The sequence below is a fragment of the Microcaecilia unicolor genome, chromosome 8 (genome assembly GCF_901765095.1).
Source record: "Microcaecilia unicolor chromosome 8, aMicUni1.1, whole genome shotgun sequence".
Classification (NCBI taxonomy): domain Eukaryota; kingdom Metazoa; phylum Chordata; class Amphibia; order Gymnophiona; family Siphonopidae; genus Microcaecilia; species Microcaecilia unicolor.
In genome coordinates, this window is record NC_044038.1 from 49,763,260 (window position 1) to 49,787,479 (window position 24,220).

The 24,220-nt window shown below is 45.4% G+C and overlaps 1 long non-coding RNA gene across 1 annotated transcript in view; it reads left to right on the forward strand.

Annotated features, from left to right (window-relative positions):
• LOC115476468 overlaps positions 1-16,504 on the forward strand; it is a 21,109-nt gene extending 4,605 nt beyond the window's left edge. Inside the window, exon 4 of the long non-coding RNA XR_003943182.1 lies at positions 16,491-16,504. This is a non-coding gene — a long non-coding RNA (uncharacterized LOC115476468). The remainder of the gene's footprint in view (positions 1-16,490) is intronic.
• The last annotated feature ends 7,716 nt before the right edge of the window (positions 16,505-24,220 follow it).

A 24,220-nucleotide genomic window follows, 5' to 3' on the forward strand; every position in this document is an offset into this window, starting at 1 on the left:
TACTCCATTGCTTCCAATCTGCGGGAACCCTGAGTTTCAACCTGGTTTGATATATAAAATTTTTGAACAATGGAAGACGCAAGGTGTGGTCTATATCTTCCAGATCCTAACGCGAGAAGGAAAGCTGCAATCATTTCAGAAGCTGCAAGATCGTGGCCTTCTCCGCCCTAAAGACTATTTCCATTATTGGCAGTTGCGTCACTACATGAGGAGCTTGTCTTGGGAGGCCTTGGCGGAGGACGTACAGGAGGAATTACCAATGGCATTTTCGTTGGGAGCACAGCAGGGTTCCATTGAGGTTTCACCTCCGACATATCAAAGACACAGCTGCAGAGCCCGATTTTACTCAATATGCGGAGGCTTGGAGCAGAGACTTGGAGGCAGTCATCTCAGCTGAATTACTTAAAGAACATGTGTTGGCCCTTAACAGAGGGTCGCCTTCAGCAGACTACTGGGAATTACAATACCGCTTTGTGTTCCGGATGCACATGCCGCCTAGGCAGGCGTTTCATGTGGGGATTTCCCCTGATGGAGCATGCCCCAAGTGTCATTTTGTTGGAGCGACTTTAGGGCATATGTATTGGACTTGCCCAGCAGTGAAAAATTTTTGGATAACCTTACTAAGTCGGGTTTCTTCTTTGTGGAGAACTAGATGGTCACGCTCTCCGATGTTGTTATTCGGGAAGCCTTGTTTACAGGTTCCCCGGCCGAGAGGGCTCACTCTATTTGTTCAGCGAGCCATACTGATTGCAAAAAAGACTATTCTAGTGGACTGGTTATCTTCAAGAGGCCCCTCACTCCAGTCTTGGCGAATGCGGATGGTGCAACTACTGCGTTCAGAGAGAATGATGATAAAAGATGGAAATGCGACGGAGTTGGATAAATTCTGCTCGAGATGGGGCCCGTTTTTGGACTCTATGCCCCCATCAGCTAAAAGTACCCTCTTGAACATTTGACTGGCTCATGGAGCTCCGGACATTCTTTCCCAGGATACTTACTGAGTTTCAGGGAGGGGAGGTGGGATTGAGTTGATGCGGATGTACCGTTCTGGGGGGTCCTGGGGGGACATCAGAGTCAAGTCCCCTGGGGATTCCCCGATCGGGATTGTGCCTTCGGCATCGCTGGAATCTCAAGGGAGGGAAGGGAGAAAACTAAAAATTGATGATGATGTTTGGTGATAGAATAACAGTGAAGTAATTATGTATTGTCCAATCTGCTACTTACCTGTTGATGTGGATTACTTTGTTTTCTTTTTATGTCAATAAAATGATTGAATATAAAAAAAAAAATGTCCAGGGGTACAAAAACAACCTGTTCTGTATGCCCTAGAGGGGAGAAATATGCCCTATGTAGCACCGTTTTGATTTTTTAAACTGTGGATGATTAAGTCATCAGCAATCTCAGGATTCAGTCTAGCTCTCCTGTCTTCCACAGTCCATCCTGCAATAGAAGATGTAGGTAAACACATGTCTTCTTAGAAGATGTGCTGGTAGCAGGATGTACAGGATCCCCCATGCAAATTTTGCTAGTTGTGGCCAGCATGTTTGCTTGTTTTTCCCCAAAAAATCAAAATATTGTCAACTGCATCGCTCAAACATAAATAGCAGTCCAGTTCATTAACAGGCTTCAAAGTAGAAATGACATGGGGACAAAGTTTGTCCCCATCCCCGCCCCATCCCCATGGGAAATCCCCATCCCCGCCCCGTCCCCTCAGGCTCTGTCCGCACCCCGTCCCTGTGGGCTATGTCCCCTTGGATAATGCTGGTCCCCGTCCTCCATGTCATTCTCTAGTATGTAGCCTCTTCTTGAAGCGTAAAGATCGGCACATTTGCCTCATCCACCATCTTGTCCTCTGCATACCTTTTCTTCTCCTTGGTGCTGTACTGTAACTTTCCAGCCATTTCGTTTGTTTTATTGCCACTTGCCTCTTCTGCCCATCCGTTCTGTGGCTTGGGGCAGTCCAACATTGTCTCCAGTGCCTTATACCTTTGTGGAAGGTTCTTACAGTTCTTTATTGAAGGTTTTTTGGGGAGTTAGCTCCACAGGCATCTGCTCTCCATGCGCTCATCACATGATCCCCTGCATTTTATTCTCGATTATTACATTGAATTAGCATATCAAATTGGGACTGTTTAGTTTTATTATTGCTGCAGATGCAAACTGCCAGAAACTAATTAATTCGCATAAACAAAGTAGAAAAAACAGCCAGTAAAGAAGAAAATGAAAGCCATAATTTAATAAAAGTTTTTGTTCCATTGTATGCTTGTGGGAAAAGCTTTTTAATAAACAGGCCCACAGATCTCAAATTATCATAGGCTCTCACAATATGAAAAGGCAATTGCATGGTGATATTTATTAGCTCTCAGGGGTTTTGCTTCAACTATTTCCTTCCAGCGAGAGCATGTGCCACAGTGGCACAGCACATATGTAACCCCCGGTGATGTTCAGCCCCATCATTTGCATGAGATGAGCTGCTCTCAGCCATAGAAGCCAACTTTTCAAAATTGGGGGGTGCTAAGCCCAATGGAAATAACCCCTCCCTGGACACATACATGAAATTTTCTCAATATTGGGGTGCTCAAGCACCCACAGAACCAGCTCCTATGCTCTCAGCTCCAACAGAGGAGGACAGGCTGCCGCTTTACATGGGAATCTAGAAAGTACATAAGTAAAGCCACGCTGGGAAAAGACCAAGGGTCCATCGAGCCCAGCATCCTGTCCACGACAGCAGCCAATCCAGGCCAAGGGCATCTGGCAAGCTTCCCAAACGTACAAACATTCTATACATGTTATTCCTGGAATTGTGGATTTTTCCCAAGTCCATTTAGTAGTGGTTTATGGACTTGTCCTTTAGGAAACCGTCTAACCCCTTTTTAAACTCTGGAAAGGCGGTCCTGAGCATAAGAATCTTAGGGGCCCATTTTACTAAGTTGTTAGGCGCTAACACAGCTTAAAATGGCCTACCACAGGACGTGCTCAGGCATGATGTGGTAGCTGCCAGATTAGCACATACTAACCATGCACTAAAAAACATTTTTAATTTTTTGGGAGGGAGCGTGTCAGGGGCAGACAGTGGGCATTCCTATGCTACTAAGTTAGCGTTGGAATACTGCATGAGCCCTTACCACCTACAAGCTGGGTGGCGGTTAAGTAATTATGCAGTAAAATATTTTAATGGCCATATGGTAATAGCAACATTAGCGCATGGCCATAAATACAAAAAGGCCTTAGTGCATGGGAGAAACCCATGTAAGGGTGCATCAAGGTCATTTTTTCTCACAGCTTAGTAAAAGGATCCCTTAGTGCAGTGGGCTTCAGTTGTGGGTTGATGCCTCTTTGATGCATAGCTTTGTTTTATCTGATTAGGCACATGCCTGTACTGAATCATGCTTTGCTCATTTCACCGACATGAGTGGAAGACTAGGATATGTGCTCTGTTTCAATGTTCGTTATATATTGACTGTCATGCAGTTACAGTGGGATTTGGTGGGGGGGGAGGGGGCATGTTTCAATATGACCTGATGCCTTTTCAGCACAGTCATCGCAAATGGAGCTCCTTCCAGACCAGAAATCCTATTAGGGAAAGGGAAAAGGGATGGGACTTGATATACCGTCTTTCTGTGGTTACAATCAAAGCGGTTTACACATTATATGCAGGTACTTATTTTGTACTTGGGGCACTGGAGGGTTAAATGTCTTGTCCAGAGTCACAAGGAGCTGCAGTGGGAATTGAACCCAGTTCACCAGGATCGAAGCCCGCTGCACTTAATAGGTGTGGGAGATGTCCCAGAGATGCTTGCACCACAAAGGACACCAATGGGTTAAAAGTGAGTCGGTTAGGTAAGATAATACATTGATGATAATATTAAATGTGAACCCCAGTAGGTTTGGGGAGGCCCAACAATTTGACATCTCACTGGCGAGTTCCCTCCTCTCTCCAGCCTACTAGTGGAGGGGAAGTGGGTAAAGATCTTGTGCACATGGGCATGTGAGGAATGAACCCGGCCTAGACACTCCCTGCTCAGAATGGTTTGCAGTGGCACACAGATGGTCTGCATATTTACAAAACTTTCCGACATGGCTCCCAATGTTATTCTGCTGCAGTCTGTCTGGGAATTCACAAGCACGGCAAGTAACAAAAGCCTCACTTTAGAAGGAAAAGGGCAAGTTTCATTTATTCACGAACCACACGGAGATTTTACTTTGACTAGACTGCAGTGATCAATTGAACTTCATTTAATTATTGATCTTTTTGACTTGAAACACGAAGCAGAGGAAATGAAGCAGTCTCTCGTGTCTGAGGATTGGCTCACGCATATTACCCCCGGAGCTCTTATTAAAGAGCATGCAAGCTGCACTGCCGTAGAGACGGGTCAATTCTGCTCCTGCAGCACCAAATGCAGGTACACAATGTGCTTGGAGCCTCTTTATAAGAGATTTTTCCAGTAGGACAATGGAGCAGATGAATCTTACGCAAGTGCCGTGCTCCCCTCCCAGAACAGAGTCAATACAGAAAATCTCACCCACATCTTATGATTTCCTTTCAGCGAACACACTTTCTCTACACCAGGTAAAACAAGTTTAGGTACAATTATACAAGAAGCCCAGTATCTCATGGGACCCTCTTTCTTGGCACCATCCTTACAGGTTTCCTCCTTATTCCCCCATCCCTTCCCTCCAAAAGGTCCCTTCTTTGCTGATCTTCCTTAAGAAGTAATTACAGTAAATCAAATTCATCTGTACAAACTGACTTTGCATAATATCCAGTCTCCTTCACTTCCATTCATGTAACACTTCATACTGAAGCAGCAGATGTCACTTTGTTTAAATGATTTTGGGTCCGGTGTCCTGCATATGGCGCTGTACAAAAATGGAAACTCACTAGAGAAATTATATTTGTGGATACCTGAGCCACTTCTGCTGAGTTTTTAAAATCTGCAACCAACTACCTGCTGTGCTTTATAGTCCTAATATCTGAGCACAGTGAGATGGGGGCTTAAGACAGCCAGAAGCTGATATTCTTTCAAGGCTGGGCTGGGTCAGAATAAGATGATCAGTGTGAAGAAACAATGTGTTTTTAAGCCTGTAAAATGTATCAGATATCTTCCTGTTTTAATTATGGCCTGAGGTGTATTCTCCTATTTGGCCAGCAGGTGGTGTTTCTTTGCTGTAAAACTGTTATAGGGAACTGAATGTTTCTTTTCTTTACAAGCAGGCAGCAAGCAGCAGTAAACTTTTAAAACTTGTTGACCTGGGCTCTGGTTGGTCTGGAGTTTGAAAATTACCCAGCAGTATTGGCTGTTGCTTCAGTCTTAGACCGGAAGAAAAGAGAGACTGATCCCTTGCTGAGGCTTGGTGAATTATATGTCCTGATCTCCCCAGATACTTTCTAGGAAGTATGTAATGTGTTACTTCGTGTTATAATTGATCCATATTTCAGTTACTTGTTATTGGTTGCTAATTGTGCTATTATGTTCCACTGTTTAATTTTTAAAAGACAATAAACAACATTTAGTTTATTGCCTCTCTGTCTGTAATGATAAAGAATCCTGGTGGTTTGTGGTTGGGTCTGTGAGTGGTTTCTGGGAACTTTGGGCCACTGGTAGTGTGGCCCCAGTAACCTAGAAATCACTGGGGATAATTTGAGAGTGATAGACAAGCCCAGACGCGGTTGTGACCCAGTCGTGGGAGGAGTGTGGTAGTGCAGAGTCACAAGTCAGCAGGTGCAGGCTGACCTGAGGTTATGCTGGGGATAGATCCTCTAAGTGACCACGGGGTAATCCCAGGCGGGTGGCTAGGCGTTTCGTGACAGACCTTGTCCTTTTTTGTGGCAGTGGTGGGATTGTCAGGCTCAGTGTGTGGCATGAGGGTCACCATCCACTGAGTGGTTCAGAGTCTTTTTTTACTCTGTAACCTCCAGACACAGAGCACGGTGAACAAGTGCAGCAAGTAACAGGGTCCTTTTCCTGTTAAGGTTTTTTTTTTGGTAGCGTTAGGCAGATTAGCAGCATTCTGATGGCAACTGGCAGTGGCCAGCAGACACTGTAGATGCCTGTCCTAACACAAGAGCAACCAGATGGCCTCAGCGAGGTGGAGACGCAGGACTGGGTGTGGCAGATTTCTTCTGAGGGGAGATCAGACTCCTTGTGGACAATGGTTTGTGAGTTTGGCAGGGCCAGATGCCACTCCAGCTGAGATCCGGCGGATCTACATGCTAGAGCAACAGCGGCTAGATCAGCTGCGGCGTGAGGAACGGGAACAGCTGTGTGAGGAACTCTGTTCATTGGGTAAATCCCTCTTATCTGTACTCTTCTCCTCTACTGCCAACTCCAGACTCCATTCCTTTCATCTTGCTGCACCATATGCCTGGAATAGACTTCCTGAGCCAGTACATCAAGCTCCATCTCTGGCCATCTTCAAATCAAGGCTAAAAGCCCACCTTTTTGAGGCTGCTTTTAACTCCTAACCCCTATTCACTTGTTCAGTACCCATGTCTGTTCTAATCATTCCCACCTTAAACATTTCCCTTATCCCTTATTTGTCCTGTTTGTCTGTCCCAATTAGATTGTAAGCTCTGTGAAGCAGGGGACTGGTCTCTTCAATGTTCAAGTGTACAGCACTGCATAGCTCTGGTAGTGCTATAGAAATGATAAGTAGTAGTAGGTAAATGAAATGGGGAGACAAACATAGTTAAAATGTAGAAAAGGAGATAAAAAGCTAGACAAAGGAGGAGAAATGGAATGGAAAAAAAAAAAAGGAGAAAAAAAACATGTTTATTTATGCTGTGGGGCACTGGAAGTTCTGAGAGGGACTGCCTTTTCCCCAAGAGTCATATTGGGGTTCTCAACCTCAAAACAGTTAAAACCTGGCGACTCCACAGGTCATACTGCTCCTTCCTTCAACAGACTGGTTTTGCCCTTTTCTTTGGATCTAAAAAAAAAAAAAAAATCTTTCCTTCCTTATCACCTCCTTTTAGAAGTGGGCTGGCAGCCTAAAGGTTAGTGCAGCATGCTGAGGGTCAGGGGAACCGGGTTTGATTCCCACTGTAGCTCCTTGTGAATCTGGACAAGTCACTTAATCAGAGGTGTAGCTAGGTGGGGGCACCAGGGAAGCGACCACTCCCCCAAATGGACTTCCAACAGCGTCTATTTTTCAGCAGTCTGTCACGTCTATGTTGCTCGTGCACACACCTACGCAGTCCACTCTCTGTTCACCTTGGTGTCACAACCTGGCTACACTTCCAGGTAGAAAATAAGCACCAGTATATAATATGTAAACCACTTTGAGTATAACCACAGAAAAGCATAACAAATCCCATTCCCTTTCCCTTTCCTTGTCTTGTCATGCTGTGTCTCTCTTCATCCACTGGTGTGTGCTGAATGGCTCACCCCCTCTTACCTATAAAAGTAAAGAATATGACAAAGGCGGCAATATCCCAGTCGGACTGGAACATCTGTTTGCTTGCCAGACGGCTCAAGGCATCATTTATCTGGGACTCAATATCTGCCCCCAGATTGCCAGTTTGAGACATGCTGGCTGTCCTTGGAGAGACTTCTCACAGCTCTGAGAGAGAGAGAGAGAGAGAGAGAGAGAGAGAAGATGCAGTCATTAATGCAGCAAACCGATAATTAAGAGAGAGATAATTAGGGATGGGCTGTTATTTGCAACGATGTACCTATATCATGTGCTACCAGGGGCGTAGCCAGACCTCAGCAGGAGGGGGGGTCCAGAGCCTGAGGTGGGGGTGGGGCACAGTTTACCCCGCCTCCGCCGACCCCCCACCACTTTTAACCCCCCCTGCCACTGCCGACCCCCCCTAACCCCCCACCACCACCAACCCTCCTCTGCCAGGACGTCAGGAATCAGGACTCACAGAAACAGATCAGCGAAGGGTGCCGGAGACGCGTGCTGAAGAAGACTTCGGCTGGCGGGGGTTGGGGGACCCCCACCAACAATGGTACCAGGGCGGCGGGAGGTCGGTGGCGGGAGGGGGGGTCGAAAGTAGAGGGAGCCAGGGCTAAATCTGTGGGGGACCATGCCCCAGTGGCCCCACCTAGCTACGCCCCTGGTTGTTACCAAATGAAAATGAGCAGAAAAGCTTACATTTTGTGGTTTATCATTTGCTGATAATAGTGCGTACTATGTGGAAATAGCACTGTTTCAAAAACAGTACACAGTATTTCCTGAGAGTGGAACTAGCAACGTGTGAACCATTGTGCATGTGCAAACTCGGGAAAATAGTGAGCCTTCTTTACACGTAGCATAAACTATTTCCAAAGAGTGCACTTTATTAGTAGAAATTGATAAAATAACCAAATGCAAACAAATAAAATGAAATCCCCTTAGACAACAGGAAACAACATCCTTAACAGGAATGGCTCAGTGAGTGAGAGTTATCTTACAGCATTTGCTCATGTGAAAGTCAGCATGAGCACTGTCACACTGAGATCTTCCAACCACATGAAATCTTGCTTTAATAATGATTATGGCATTTATTTACACAAGGGCCAACAATGTACACAGTGCTATACAAGATAATGTGTGACATGATAAATGATGGCAGATAAAAATCAAATTAGCACATCTAGTCTGCCCAGTTGAGATTTGTCAAATTTGGGTATTTAAAATTTCCATATGTAACTCAACTCCAGCTTTATCTGACTTCACACTTTTCCTAGTAATCTAAGGGCTAGATTTACTAGCCTGCATTAAAAGCAGAAATGCCTGTTATTGCACTTTAATCTGCATTATTACTAAAAGGCCTCGCTGACATTAATGGGGACTGCATTAAATAACAGTATCATGCAGGTTTGTGGATCTGACCCTAAATCTGAGTAGAGAAGGTCAGATGTCTTGCTCAAGATCAGACAGTGGAGAGAGGAAGGGAACTGTGATCTCTCCAGGGAAATAGAAAGGTGATGGGATTTGATTGTAACCACAGAAAGGCAGTATATTGTATACAGATACTTATTGGTATTAATCCGCAAATGAACCTTTTCCGTAGATGGGAAGGTGGTAGAACTAGAGGACATGAAATGAGATTGAAGGGGGGGGGGCAGACTCAAGAAAAATGTCAGGAAGTATTTTTTCATGGAGATACTGGTGGATACTTGGAATGCCCTCCCGCGGGAGGTGGTGGAGATGAAAACGGTAACGGAATACAAAAAAATGCGTGGGATAAACATAAAGGAATCCTGTTCAGAAGGAATGGATCCTCAGAAGCTTAGCCGAGATTGGTGGCAGTGCCGGTGGTGGGAGGCGGGGCTAGTGGTTGGGAGGCGGGGCTAGTGCTGGGCAGACTTCTACAGTCTGTGCCCTGAAAATGGCAGATACAAATCAAAGTCAGGTATACACATAAAGTAGCACATATGAGTTTATCTTGTTGGGCAGACTGGATGGACCGTACATGTCTTTCTCTGTCGTCATCTACTATGTTATTTGTACCTGGGTCAATGGAGGGTTAAGTGACTTGCAGCTTCTTAGATCTATGCTCCAACCACAGCATCACATTTATACTATTATATAAGTACATCTCACCTGGATCCAGCAAAATATTAACATTTATGCATGTGAGGGCCGGCTTAACCATTGGACCAGGTGAGGCACTGGCTCAGGGCACCGGGTGATAAAGGGTGCCACAATCCAGCCCCTGATGTCACCTGGTCTAAAGCCTTCTCTCCCTCCTTTTTCCACTGAGTGCACTTAACTTGGTTGCTGATGCTGACAGCAGCAGCAACATGAACAGAAGGTGCCTTTCAGCCCACCCCTGCATTTTCCCTCTGCTGCGTCCCACCTTTTCTAATGCGATTTCCTGTGGGTGGGACGCAGCAGACGGAAGATGCAGCCTGGATAGGCCAAAAAGCTGCCTGCTGTTCATTCTGCTGCTGCTGGCAACCAAGGTAAAGTGTACAGGACTGTGGTGGAAGATGGAGGGAGGGAGGGAGGGAGAGAGAGACTGGACCAGAGAGTTAGGAAGAGATGCTGGACCAAGCAAGTGAGGGAGAAATGCTGGACCCACAGGGGGGGGGGGGCACCAACGTTGGAAGCAATGGGGAGGGGGAGAGGCTGAAGCAAGTTGGCTTAGGGCACCATAATTCCTTGAGCCAGCCCTTATGCATGTGAGCAAGACTGAGCCACTAGGTACAGTATATCTGGATTTCCAGACTCCACTGGAAATTAAAAAGTGATAGAAAAAGTGACTTGCAGTACTATCACTGGTGCTCAAATTTAATAGTCAAACCTTTTCCGGAGATGGGAAGGTGGTAGAACGAGAGGACATGAAATGAGATTGAAGGGGGGCAGACTCAAGAAAAATGTCAGGAAGTATTTTTTCACGGAGAGAGTAGTGGATGCTTGGAATGCCCTCCCGCGGGAGGTGGTGGAAATGAAAACGGTAACGGAATTCAAACATGCGTGGGATAAGCATAAAGGAATCCTGTGCCGAAGGAATGGATCCTCAGGAGCTTAGTCAAGATCGGGAGGCGGGGCTGGTGGTTGGGAGGCAGGGATAGTGCTGGACAGACTTGTACGGTCTGTGCCAGAGCCGGTGGTGGGCAGCGGGACTGGTGGTTGGGAGGCGGGGATAGTGCTGGACAGACTTGTACGGTCTGTGCCAGAGCCGGTGGTTGGGAGGCAGGGCTGATGGTTGGGAGGTGAGGATAGTGCTGGGCAGACTTATATGGTCTGTGCCAGAGCCGGTGGTTGGGAGGAGGGGCAGGTGGTTGGGAGGCGGGGATAGTGCTGGACAGACTTGTACGGTCTGTGCCAGAGCCGGTGGTTGGGAGGCAGGGCTGGTGGTTGGGAGGTGAGGATAGTGCTGGGCAGACTTATACGGTCTGTGCCAGAGCCGGTGGTTGGGAGGAGGGGCTGGTGGTTGTGAGGCGGGGATAGTGCTGGGCAGACTTATATGGTTTGTGCCCTGAAGAGCACAGGTACAAATCAAAGTAGGGTATACACAAAAAGCAGCAAATATGAGTTATCTTGTTGGGCAGACTGGATGGACCGTGCAGGTCTTTTTCTGCCGTCATCTACTATGTTACTATGTTACATCCATGGGGCAACCAAAATGGTAAAGAGAATGAAACAGCTCTCTTACCAAGAAAAGCTAAACAGATTTCAATGTAGGGAAGAGAGAACAGAGCTTTATAGAATTACAAGTAGTGTGGGCGCAGATCCCAGCCCTGGTTGCAATTGAACTGGAAGCCGGAAAGAGCAGGAGAGAACTGCCATCCTCCCCCTCCCCCCTTAAAAGAATCAGGTCAAACGTGCATGGTTCACATTGTGAAGCTTCCCATCCATCCTGAACATTCAGCACCAGACAAAGAGCAGAGCAGATCCATGACTTCAAAGCTCAGCACATAGGCATATAGTACATGTAAACAGATACTGCAGGGTCCTTCTAGTCTAGGTGGCCAGAGTTGAATCTGGCACTCAGCACACGTCAAGCATAAAGCCTGTCTGTTTAGTACCTGAGTAGGTCTTTCTTTTCATCCTGCTTCCTCCAGAATATGACGTTTAAGCAATAAACAAGGTTGGGCTTCTGCACAATTACCAGGAAGTCAAACGATGTTTGTGTGTAGCTGCAGGTCTCTGGGGGAAGCAAAACCTTTGGCCACTTTACTGCTTATCCAAGCTAACTTTTAACCAGAGACGGGAGAATCTAACTAAGCATCCGCTGTTACCATCAGGGTCATCGCGGTATGACCGTCCCGAGTACAGGAAGGTTAGGCAGGAGCTTTGGTTTAGAGGTGCGCCTGGCGTATGCATGCAAAGAATTGGAGATGGGGGAATGATGCAATGTTTCATAAGTTCTTCAGTTTGTTGCTAACCTTTATTTTTGTGCATTCGAGTGGTCCAACATGGCACTATTTTGTGCCAGGTCGGTGACTGTTGCGAAGGAGAGAGCAAAGTCTTCCTTGTACTCGGAGGTTACACAAAAGCCGGTTGCTTCAATATTTAACTCTTTCTCGTTCTGCCTTATTTACACGTACTCTCTTGGAACTTCTGTTTAGTTCTCCCCAGAACTTGTCTATAACTTGCACATACAACCCCCCCCCCCCCCCCCCCCCAGGATATTTCCTTCTTTTCCATTTGTGCATCACTCTGCCTTACTTACCACTGTCCAGGGGAGGCGAAACAATATTTGTTTCTAAAGGAGGTGCCGAAAACAATTGGGCTCATGTATCATGAAAACCTGAAGCGCCTCTAAAACCACAAAGTTCTATCACCTCTACCTCTGTCCCAAAATAGAGAGATCCCCTATTGCTTAAGGGAGACCTGAAACTGCAACGGGGGGGGGGGGGGGGGGGGGGGGGGGGTTTAAATCAAAACAGTCACTTTTTGTATATGGGGGATAGGATGAGGGAACATCAGAGGAGTTAAGAAGGAAGTGATTTGCCTAGAGAGGGGGGTTATAACCAGGAAGTAAGAAACTCGGGACCCTTTTTCAGTATGGGAAAGGTCCTTTGGTACCACGTATTACCACCAGAACCCAAGCAGACCAAATATTACATAAAAGCCAGGCTCTGCTTTAATAGGAGCCCCCGGCCCTCTGCCTTACCTGATTTTCTCCAGCTTCCTGGTCAGATCATGGGGATTGGCTTTCTGTATTTGCTGGAGGTTCAGCCTCTAGGTCCCTCCCCCGGACCAGCAGCAGGTGCAGTGGGTGGAGCAGCCTCGGAAAGGTAATTTCCAATCTCAACTTTCACTTTCCCAACACAACAAACAGAGAAACCTAGAGACTGAATATCCCACTGTGCATAGGAGCCAACTTTCCAAAATTATTGGGGGTGCTAAGCCCTGTGGAAATAACCCTTCCTTGGACACATACAAGGAATTTTCTCAATATTGGGGGTGCTCAAGCACCCGCAGCACCCACAGAGTCGGCTCCTGTGCTAGTGTGCACATGGAAGAAGGTCAAAGGCAGCTGATCTGCTAAACATGCCAACCTTTTCTATTCAAGTAGTTCCTCCTGGGTCTGCATAAATCTGTGTCTAGAGCCAAGAGGGAGACAGCCAGTAAAGTAAGAGAGCTGAACTTCATAGGTGTCTAGTGCAGGGCCACACCCTCATAGGGATATGTTTATCTTTGTGTCGGTGGCACAGCAGCAAAAGGGTGGAAAGGAACCAATTTCAAGTGATCAGTCACCACACCAGGATAAGATGCTCCAATGAAAATTTTATTTGGACCCAACATGGCCGTGTTTCGGCTATAGCAGCCTTCTTCAGGGGTCAATCGATGAGTGCTCAGTTGTGTATCGATTGATGTTGGAGTGTTTTAATATCTTGGTTAAAAAATTCACAACTCCTTAGCGCAAACATTTGTAATATCACCTTATTAAAACATCAATTGCAACAATTTCTATTGTGAGTCCTCTCTCTCTCTCTTTTGGGGTTTATATAGACTCGTGATACTGTTACTGCAGGATATTCCAATTTGGACACAAGAGCATTAGGAAGCCTAGACCGCCCTTCAGCTTTGTGCTTAATTAATCTTGTACTCTTTCTTGAGATTTGATAAACAACGATGATGATTAATGAAGTTTCTGAATATTTCACCGGAAGAAACGTTCCAAAGATATTGTCTAGAAATGTTCAAGCTTGGTGCTTCATTATGGCTTATTATTACCTTCCTTCTGCAAACAGCCAACAAAATGTGGGAAGATTAGATTTCACAGTAGATTATTTGGAACTTACTGGTGGCAGCTGTTATACTGAAATATCATCTGGTGCAACTTTGGTGGTGACTTTTTTTGGTATGTAAAATAAATAGTGGATATTGAAAAATTATTTTAACAGGAAGGAGAAGAATTTTATGGGTGCCAAATTAAGGGCCTTTCCAGATTTTTATTGAGAAACTCAGAAAGGAGGAGGCAATTTTTGTTGCTTTGACCTATAGTGTTGCAATTCGGGACCTCTTTTTTTTTTTTCTTGAAATCTCCCTTTAAATGCATAATCCCATCACTCTAATACGTATATTTTGGGTGATCCAGCACATTTGACTGTTTTGGGGGGGGGGGGGGGGGGGGGGGGGGGGGGGGGGGGGGGGGGGGGGGGGGGGGGGGGGGGGGGGGGGGGGTTTGGCATCCAAGAAAATCCCAGTGTTGGTCCACGAAGAGGGGTTTGTTAGTAGAACCCGATTGCATGATTATGGCTTTGCTGTTGTGATGAACATGCAGATCCTGCCTTTTAACTCATTTTTATTTTATCTTGTATTGTGCCTCCATATTGGATCTCCTGTTATTGTGGACTTGAGCTGAATTTTCCTATTTTTATATTTGTATTGTATGTTTTACTTTCTTTAATTTCTTTTGAATCAGATTTTCTGTACAAGGTTCATTCTTGGGATTTTTTTCCCTGTAAGTTTTATTAAGTTTACAAAATATATATATCAAGAAAACATTCTTGAAATAGAAATGGAGCAGCATTTACAGAAAATAATATATAATTCTCACATTAAATACCAGGAAATCAATTAATATACCATTCCAAAAGTCCACAATTATTGGAGAGAGGCGGGAGATCAAACCATACAGTAGAAATTAGCATTTAGCTTAATAAGGAAATAATATCCTAAAGTGCAGGTAACCTAATCAATTAGAGAAAGAGGTTCAGAACTATTCTCCCTGACCCTCAAAAGAAGCAGGAGCTGCCAATGCTTGACCTTGATCCACTGTTATGTTACTGAGAAACATCAATGGTTGTGAAGGATCAAAAAATATAATTCTCATTCTTATATTTAACCATACACTTGCAAGGAAACTTCAAAAGAAAAAGAGCCCCAGGGGAATACTCTAGGACTCAAAAATAGGAATTGTTTGCAAGGTCTCTGAGTAATTTTGGCCACATCGGGAAACATAAGAACTTTCAAAGTACAAAACGCAGTGTCTCTGTGTCGGAAATAAAGCCTCAGAAGCCAGTCTCTGTCATAATCCAAAGCCATAGTTGCAATCAGCGTGACTGGAATTCCAAGTTCCTCTTTAGATGATTCAAGGAAAGCAGTTAAATTCAAACTATCTTCTGAAATAGGTGACAAATGATCCATCTCTCTTTCTACTGCTTATATAGAGGAAGATAGAATACCCTAGAGGCAGGAGGTAATGACTTTTTAGCAGTGCATTTTGTGTAGCAAAAAAGGTGCCCGTACTCAAATGCCATGCCACCCTTCAGGGGTGGAGTGATCATTGAGGGACTCACCTCACAATAGCCAGGACCCCTGCAACCAGTCATAGAATCTATGACAAGGCAGAATTTGTATGTAGAATCTGAGCTCTTTCATTAAAATACGAGAACCATGGGTCAAGTTTAACAAACAGTGGAAAAGGTGCCGGTACTCAGTACCCCCAAGTAACCCCTCAAAAAAGCCCTGCTTTTTAGGAATGCAAAGTATCTTCAGCAAATATTTTTTTAAACATTTCCTGAGCAGAAACTCCTGGTATCCTGGGAAAATGTATTAATCAAAGATTCCTCCTGTGTACTTGGTTCTCCAAATTTTCACATTTAAGTTCCAAACTTGACTGTTCTTTAATCAAAATAGAAGCTGCTGAATCTACTTGTTAAACAAAAGTAGTTTGCTTTTCCACTAAATGTTTCAACACATTCACTTGAAACTCAAAAACCTCCACTTAATGTTCCATTATCACAACTTTTTGCTCCATGGTATGTATTTTCCCCACTTGGGCTGAACTCTGTGCTGTTATTGTCTGACCAAGGAACACTATCGCTTTCCAAATCTCCTCTAAAGTAAAGATGCAGGTCTTATCCTTTCAAATCCAGGGCACCTCAGGCAGCTCCTGCGACTCAGAGAGATCCAGGATCTCCGTTTGACCTTATCAAATGATGGTTCCATTGCTGCCATTCTCACCTACTGGTCCCAGCAGACTTGCATTCTGCAATTCAGACGCCATAACCTCTGGTGATTCTCTCCTGGGAAACCCCAGTATAGCTCCTGTCAGATGGAAGACCAGCATCTTCAAGGCTTTCTGCATGCTGCAGTGCCGGTTTGGATGGCGGCACTGTCTCTTCGGGGGTGAGCAAATTGCTACTGCCCAAGGATGAGGAAGGCTGAGCCCTGCCCTACGGCAATCCAAGCGGGCTTGCCCCAGTAGCTGTCGAATGCCCAGCAGTAATTTTGCATTGGGTGAGTACAAGGGTACTAGTTGCCACCCCAGAGCTTATGGGGCAATTTTCTTCAGTCTCATAGGCATTTCAAAATAGGAAATGGAGAGCTCTGAGCAACACGTCTGCTCTCTAGGATGGCATGGTCTCTCATTCTTGGTTTATATATTGTAAAGTGTGTATATATATATATATATATATATATATATATATATATATACATACACACACACAAGGACTTTTACTAACCACACCCTCTCCAAAAGACATTACACAATGGGATACCCGCAAGCGAGCCTTCTCCAGAGTAGCCCCCACACTCTGGAATGCACTCCCTGAAAGGCTCCGCTTAACACAAGACTATCTCAACTTCAGGAAGCAAGTGAAAGCTTGGCTCTTCAACCAGGCCTTTAATGGAAGAAGTAACTAATTTGTTAGTCTCACTCACACACACACACACGAGGATTGACACAGGCTGCACATACTGCAGCAGGACATGTTTATCCACTCCTACCCTAGTTGAGATAATATTTAACCATCTCTCTGTCCTCACGTGCAACTTTCTTTAAATCAGTCACCTTACTTTCTAACTCTTCCTACTGTCTTACCTAACTATATGTTACATTTTTGCTTTACCCTTCACTATCAATTAAATGTTCTATTACATGTTGATATTGTAAGTAGTATACCATGCCATACTTTGTATTGTTATTTGAATATTTTTACTGCTGTAATTGCCTATTGCTTATCTTTGACCTATTCTTACTGTACACCACCTTGAGTGAATTCTGTATAATTATACTACAGCAAGAGGCCCTCACTGGATGCCCACCGGAAGGGTGGAAGGCCAGATTTTAGGACTCAGGCTGTAAAAATACCAGCTGGATTTAAAAATCAATGACTGGCTGAGCAAGGACTTGCTTTTCCTGCAAGTTAATATGCGTTCTAGTTTAAGATATATCCACTGGAATAGTGGTGGGCCAAGCTACATAGCTTTGTGCAGCTGAAAAGAACTGACTAGGCCTGATAACCTACTAATGGCCTTATAGATGAGTCTTAACAAAATCAGGTACAAATTGAATGTAGCACTTATTAAAATGGAGTTTGTCTTTCTATAAGATGAAACTTAGATCATAAGATAATAGAAAAAGGGGAAGTGAAACTGATATGCTAAGAATAAGATGTTCTGGCAGAGGAGAAAACATGTTGACAAAAGAGGAAGTTGCACAATAATTTGTAATAGCTAGAACAGATATTTTTGGTATTAAGGAACAAGTTGTTTACAAGAACGGAAGCACCTGGCCGGATGCGAAAGTATGATCTCAGAAATTGTGAAATATTATAAAAAAATAGGTCCTGCCATAGACTTCTATTGAGATCTGTGGGTATAAAAGAAGGGAGATTTTGGCTTAATTAGAGGAGTCGTCGTCCGCACTTCTCAGACGCCAGAACGCTGTGCTATTGAACCCAGAATCTGTCCGATGTCTGTACTGAATTGAAACTCTGGTAAGAATAAATATCTTTCTATCTGAAACCTATTTCTGTCTTTATTTTCAAGTATTCCTTATTTTACTAACTAAACAAAACTAAACGCACACCAGACACTCATTTGGTGCATAAAATACTGATAGATTCTAATAGCATATATGTGGGAACATAAATGGCCCAGAATATACCTAGATCCAGAAAGACAGAAAGCAGTAGTTATGGGAATTAGTTTCGAATTGCGGCTGTTGATGCCTGCCCAGACCAGACCCCCCTGGGACTGGGTGACAGTGGAAGTAAGAAAAACCATTCAGAATCTTCTGGATGAACTTAATACGTTCAATCCTCAATATGGAATAGCTAAAGGAGGACTAAAACGAGGTCAAACAAAACAGTAACAAAACAATTCCTTCAAAAAGGCAGTAAATAAATCCTAATAATACTAATAATGTAAAATGATCGTGATGTCCCCAACCCTGTCCCCCCCTTACTCTGGTACTTTTACCAGGAGCATCCCAAGCTGGAATCACACCCTGCGCAACCCATCCTACCCACTGTACTACAGCCACCATAGGGGAGACAGTGGATGAGGAGCAAGTTTTGCACCCTCATCTTCCTTGCGCCCTGTGTGGCTGGACTGCTAACGTAGCCCTTGGTACCACCCTGAGCAGAACAATTTTGGATGGCTGTGTGGAAAGTTACTGCATAATCATTTATTTAGTTATTTAAATCCTACCATTCTAGGTGGGTTACAACAAAACACACATAATAAAAGTACTTAAAAATAACAAACATCAATTCTATACACAAAATACAAAAACAGCAAAAATTAAGCAGCAGCATAAAAACTTCAACAATGACTCAACCAGAAGCAAAGGCTTGGAGAAAGAAATGTGCCTTTAGTTGTTTTCTAAATCGTGCCACTGTTGTGAATTTTGTGAATATCAGCAGGCAATGCATTCCGTAGTACAGCCCCTTCTACATAAAATATGGAGCAGCGATGCTCATTTAGCCTAATGTGATGGAAGGAAGGGATATCAAGTAGCAATTTCTCTGCAGAACACGTGGAGTGAGTAGGTCGATAAATTCTCAATGAGCTAGCAATAGCAAGTGGTACGTCGTTATTCCAAGCTTTATGTATCAAAGATCAATTCAAAGCACTCTGTGAATCCATTCTAATAAAAGAGTTATTTGGTTCAAAATAATTCACTTCATTTTTGGAGATGGACAAGTTGTAGCCTTTAACTCGTCAGTTTAGAAGATGACGTGGGGGGAAGCTGATGCCGGGTTGGATCTCCTACTCCTTTCAGGTTTGTTGCTCACCCAGAATTCAGAAGTCAAAAATTGCAGTATATTTTTCATTTAGATCCGTGTCAAGGGCCAGATTAAGGCATTGGCAAAATAGGCATGTGCCTGGTGCCCTAAAGGTTTACAGGGGCCTATGCAAGATGCCTTAATTTGGTCCAATTTCACTGTTATTTCCTAAAAAAAAGAATGCTACCAACCAAATTCAAGTGAGTAGTTGTGCAAGTCAGGCACACCCTGGTGATTAACAAAAGTCTATGGGGCTCATTTTCAAAGCTCTTAGGGGCCCTTTTACTAAGCCGCACAGGCGCCTATGTGTGCCCAACACGCGCCAATTTGGAACTACCACCCGGATAGTAATTTCATTTTTTTCGCACGTCCACAATTTGCGCTGGAAAATATATTTTATTTTCTGGGGCACGGCGCTAACCTGGCAGTAATTGACATTGTACACACGCTGACGATTACTGCCCAGCTAACGCGTGAGACCTTACCACTAAGTGAATGGGTGGCGGTAAGGTCTCAGGCCCAAAATGAATTGTGCACCAATTTTCATTTTGCCATACGTCCATTTTCAGGCAAAAAACAAACAAAAAAAAGGCCTTTTTCACAAATGCGTTGAAAAATGGATCTGCACAAATCCAAAACATGTGCCTATATTAGCGCACCTTAGTAAAAGGACCCCTTAGACTTACAAAGTTTCATGGTAACCTGTAGCGGCGTAGGAAGGGCAGGGCGGTGGGGGCGGTCCACCCCGGGTTCACGCTGCTGGTGGGTGCAGAGAGCAGCCGTGCGCCTGTCAGCTCCGCTGGTTCCCTGCTCCCTCTGCCCCGGAACAGGTTACTTCCTGTTCTGGGGCAGAGGGAGCAGAGAGCCAGTGGAGCCGACAGGCGCATGGCTGCTCTCTGTACCCTCCAGCAGCCAAGAATGCACCTGGGGGGGGGGTGGGCTTGATGCGCCAGGGAGGAGGGTGTAATTGTGCCTGGGGGGGCTTGATGTGCCGTGGAGGGGGATGTCATTGCACCGGGGGCGTGTCACACTGCACCCTGGGGGGATGAACGCCACTGCACCTGGGAGGGGGGGGGGGGGGCGCAGCGGTGATCCGCCCCGGGTGGCAGCCGACCTAGGATTGCCACTGGTAACTTGTGGAACTTTTCAAGTCTAAATGCTTTGAAATATGCCTCCACAAGTGTGAGGATGAGCAAGGTAGTGGTGGCACTTGATTTCCCTCACTCCTGATACCAGCATCCAGTGTGGTTGTCTTGTGCAGGACAGGTTGTGCACATAATTTGTGGTTTCATACCATGGTGCCTCTAACAGCCTGACATAGTACTGGGCCCTTGGCATTGCACAACGTGAATTCACAATTTAATGCACAGAAGCTGCCTAGGGCCTGCTATCATGTTAATCCAGCCCTACCTACACCATCTCCTCGCCATAAATATAATTCTCATTATCCCCTAGCTAAAGGATTTTTCCAGGAGTGTAGGTTAGGTGGAGCAGGGACAGAGTTGTGCTTACACATACTTTAAAAAACATCGGGATACACACTGTGATAAACACAGGGCTGCCCTACTCTGAGGAGGCTGCCAGAGGGCGCTGTCCTAGGGAAAATACTGGAAAATGCCCTGAACTGGTCACTAGAGGAAGTCAAAAGGGGTACACTAGTGGAATGACCTGAAGGGACAGCTAGGGGGTGCTCATGGTATAGGACCTGCCCTTCCCTGAAGAGGCCACCAGGGGGCACTCTCATAATGGAAAGGTGGAGAGAGTTCTGGTCCTGGACCTTTCTGGAACCGGGGGAGGGGCCTAAAGAGGTGGGGAGGATTATTAGCCACCCTATAAAGAGCACCCTCCAAAAAGAGAAAAGGGAGGAGATGGGGGACCTGGAACGCAAGAAGCCAGAGAGTGCCTGGAAGCTGAGAGAAAAGGATCCCTCTAAAAACCAGAAGGTAGTTACCTGGAGCATTCTCCCATTCAATTTTGGGGACATTTTATGTAGAAAGTTACAGAAATGTTTAAACAAATGAGAAAGTCTATTTGTAATGAGAGCTGAAAATATGCATGTGTAAACTAAATCTATGGCTATGGTAGTAATGGAACTAAGTATTAATTGAAGTTGACTAACAGCCATGGGGTGGAGGATGGGACTGTAAAGTTAAAGTGAATTATGAAAGCCCTGTCCAGGGGAGGAGGCTGTTTTAAACTGAGACCCAGATCTCCCAAATAAGTGGGCTCAGTGGAGAAGAAACAAGTTGAATGTTGCTGGAAAGAAGACTGGAGCAGGGTGCTAATAAAGTGGATTTGCATCTGATGTATCTAATTTGCATATTTGTGAAAGCTGAAAAACCAGGGTTATATTCCCAAGAAACGTGACAGGGGGGTGCATCAGGTGTAACAGCAAGCCACCCAACCTCCACCAGCTGAAGCACTACCGCTGCAAATACCTTGGCTGTCACAACCCCCGCCAGCTGAAGACTTCATCCAGCGCTGGTCTCCGGCGCTGCTGCATTGCCTGCCCTGCTCTCTCTTCCCCTCACATCTGGCGCGCTCCTTTTAGTGAAATTGAGCATGCTTGATTTCACTAAAAGGAGCGTGCCCGACGTGAGGGGAAGAGAGAGCTGTGCAGGCAGTGCCGCCACAGACAACACTGAAGGAAGTCTTCAGCTGGCGGGTGTTGGAGACCCCCGCCAGCCAATCAGGGACCCAGAGCAAATGCAGAGGCCCAGGCCCCCCATGGCCCCACCTAACTACGCCACTGACGTCTATGGGTCCTTCTTTTCCTAGGCGGAGACAGGAATCACTTCACACAGGAGGCAGGAGGGGGCAGGAAGAAAGCCCCGTGGCCGGCAGAGCAAAATTAAAGCGATAATATGATAAGCCGGTACTGAGGAGCAGGAGACCAATCCAGCCTTCTGCCTGTGCCTACTACCTGAAGCCTGGAAAAAAAAGCGTCTTTTCTCTTGCCGGCACTGGGCTCCCCTTGGAGGTCGGGCCTCTCATTAGTGTGGTCATGTCGACCCTATATGAGAATTCCTGTTTCTAACAATTGAGTTTTCAGACTTTTGGCAGTTTGCAGTTCACCTTCCAGCAGATGGCGCCTTGTACCATGCTTTACTTTCTTTTCATGTTATGTATACTGCACTGGCCTTTCACTGCAGGACAATGGGGGCATCTGCCAGGACTTCAGGCTAAGAGAGGCACATAAAAATAATTTTCGTTCATATTTAAATGAGACTGCATTATTCTAATTTTGCCATCCATAATCATTTAGCTATCACAAAAATCTTCAGCATTCTTTTTTTTTTTTTTTTAAATCCCTCAAGGATCCCTTTGTTCTTTGGAAGGAAGAGAGAAAGAGAGGCTGAGAATTATCATCATAGGATAGAGAGCAAGTTTCTCCATCTCTGTTCTCTGTCCATGGCAATAGTGGCGTACCTAGCTTGGTTACCACCCAGGGTGGAGCACCCTCTCCTCCAGGCGCGTCACCTCCCTCCTTCCTCCAAGCAGTAAGAGGGTGCATTGAGCAGTCACGGAGCCACAGTGTACAGTCATGTAGCTGTTGGCTCTGCTGGTCCCCTGCCCCCTCTGACATCAACTTCCTTTTCCGGGGCAGGGGACCGGCAAAGCCAACAGCTGCATGACTGTACATTGTGGCTCCGTGACTGCTCAATGCACCCTCTTACTGCTTGTACCCAGGGTGGACCGCGCCCACCTCCCCACCCTTGATACGCCACTGGAGGGTGGTATCCAGTGTGGTGCGGCATCACGTTACAGGTAATGTGTTACTATAGTTAAATACTTTTTCCTAGTAATTAACTAAGCGGTTAAGAAATTAATAACTATATTAATGGGAAAGGGGAAATGAGGATGAGACTTGATATACCGCCTTTCTATGGTTAGTCAAAGCAGTTTACATATTATATACAAGTACTTATTTAATTTGAATAGATAATGGTAACTGCAAGAGGACATAATACGTGTTACTCCCTCCACTTCCCGGAATCCAGCATTGTTTCCTCTGCTCTGCCCCCTGGTCCAATCATCAATCATTCCCTGTGAGCCCACCCTCCCAACCTGCTTTAGATCTCCAGCAGTGACAGCACTCCACTCAGGCTATCTCTGGCCAACCCACGGGGCTTTTCCTTTGCCGGATCCCACCTGCCAAAAACAGGAAGTTGCATCAGAAGGGTGGAATCATCTGGCAGAAGAAAGGCCACACAGATCAGCCAGAAAGAGCCTGAGTGGAGTGCTGGCATTGCTGGCAAATTGCTGCTGCTGTTGGTTGAGCTCCTCTTCTGATGCCTTTTTTTTTTTTTGCTGAGCTGAACTATTGCCATGTCATTGTTCAACTAACACAGACAGAAAACAGATCAGTTACACTCTTGCCTTGTGAGCTGAAACAAACACTGTTTTTTGACAGCTTGGCAGACAATAGATTGGGTGGGCCAACAGACACACAGTCGGCACCTGAGCAAGCAGGCACGCAGACAGCAGATTGGATGGGCCTGAGGGGACCTGCAGACACACAGGTGACAGATTAAGCGGGCCTTGGTGGACCAGCTGGCAAGCAAACAACAGAATGGCTGGGCCTGGGTGGGCATGAGCAGGCACGCAGAGAGCAGATTGGGTGGGCCAGCACCATCGTTTTCAGTCTTGCCCCAGAATACATATTGAACCTAATAAACCTATCATGACGCAACATACATACCGAAGCACGTAACTACCTCACAATCCATTTCCCCAAATGCCAGGGTCTACAATACTAGACAGTTTACTCAAAGGGCTTCACCTACCTATGCACTAAGAGCTGGAATGCCCTCCCTAAAGCACCAAGGAGCTTGAACAATTACCTGATATTTTGCAAACATCTAAAAGGCCTACTTCTTCAAAAACTCCTTTCATGAAGATCCACTATAAATCGGCTATTAATCAGCTATGAACTATCATCTCTCTCACTTGGTAAAGCTCCACTTGCCTCTAGCCAGGCCTTAGTTTCAGCCAATAGTTTCAACTCCTTCTCTTCCACTGTGCCTAAATTTTGAGAACGCCCCTGACTCACCCATGCCACACCCCCTTTTGCATTGCACACAACACAATTTTAGATGTGCAGTGCTATAGAATATTGTGCAGACAGATAGTCATGCAAATCCTAATTAGTGCCCATTAACATCAATAATTGTTAACGGCTTGTTAACAAATTAGTTTGCATGCGGATCTGAGATCTGCGACCAAGTCTGGGTGACCTTCATAGAATCTGGGGGATTATGTCACAACAGTGTAATTTTATGGCACCATTTTCATAAATCGCAATA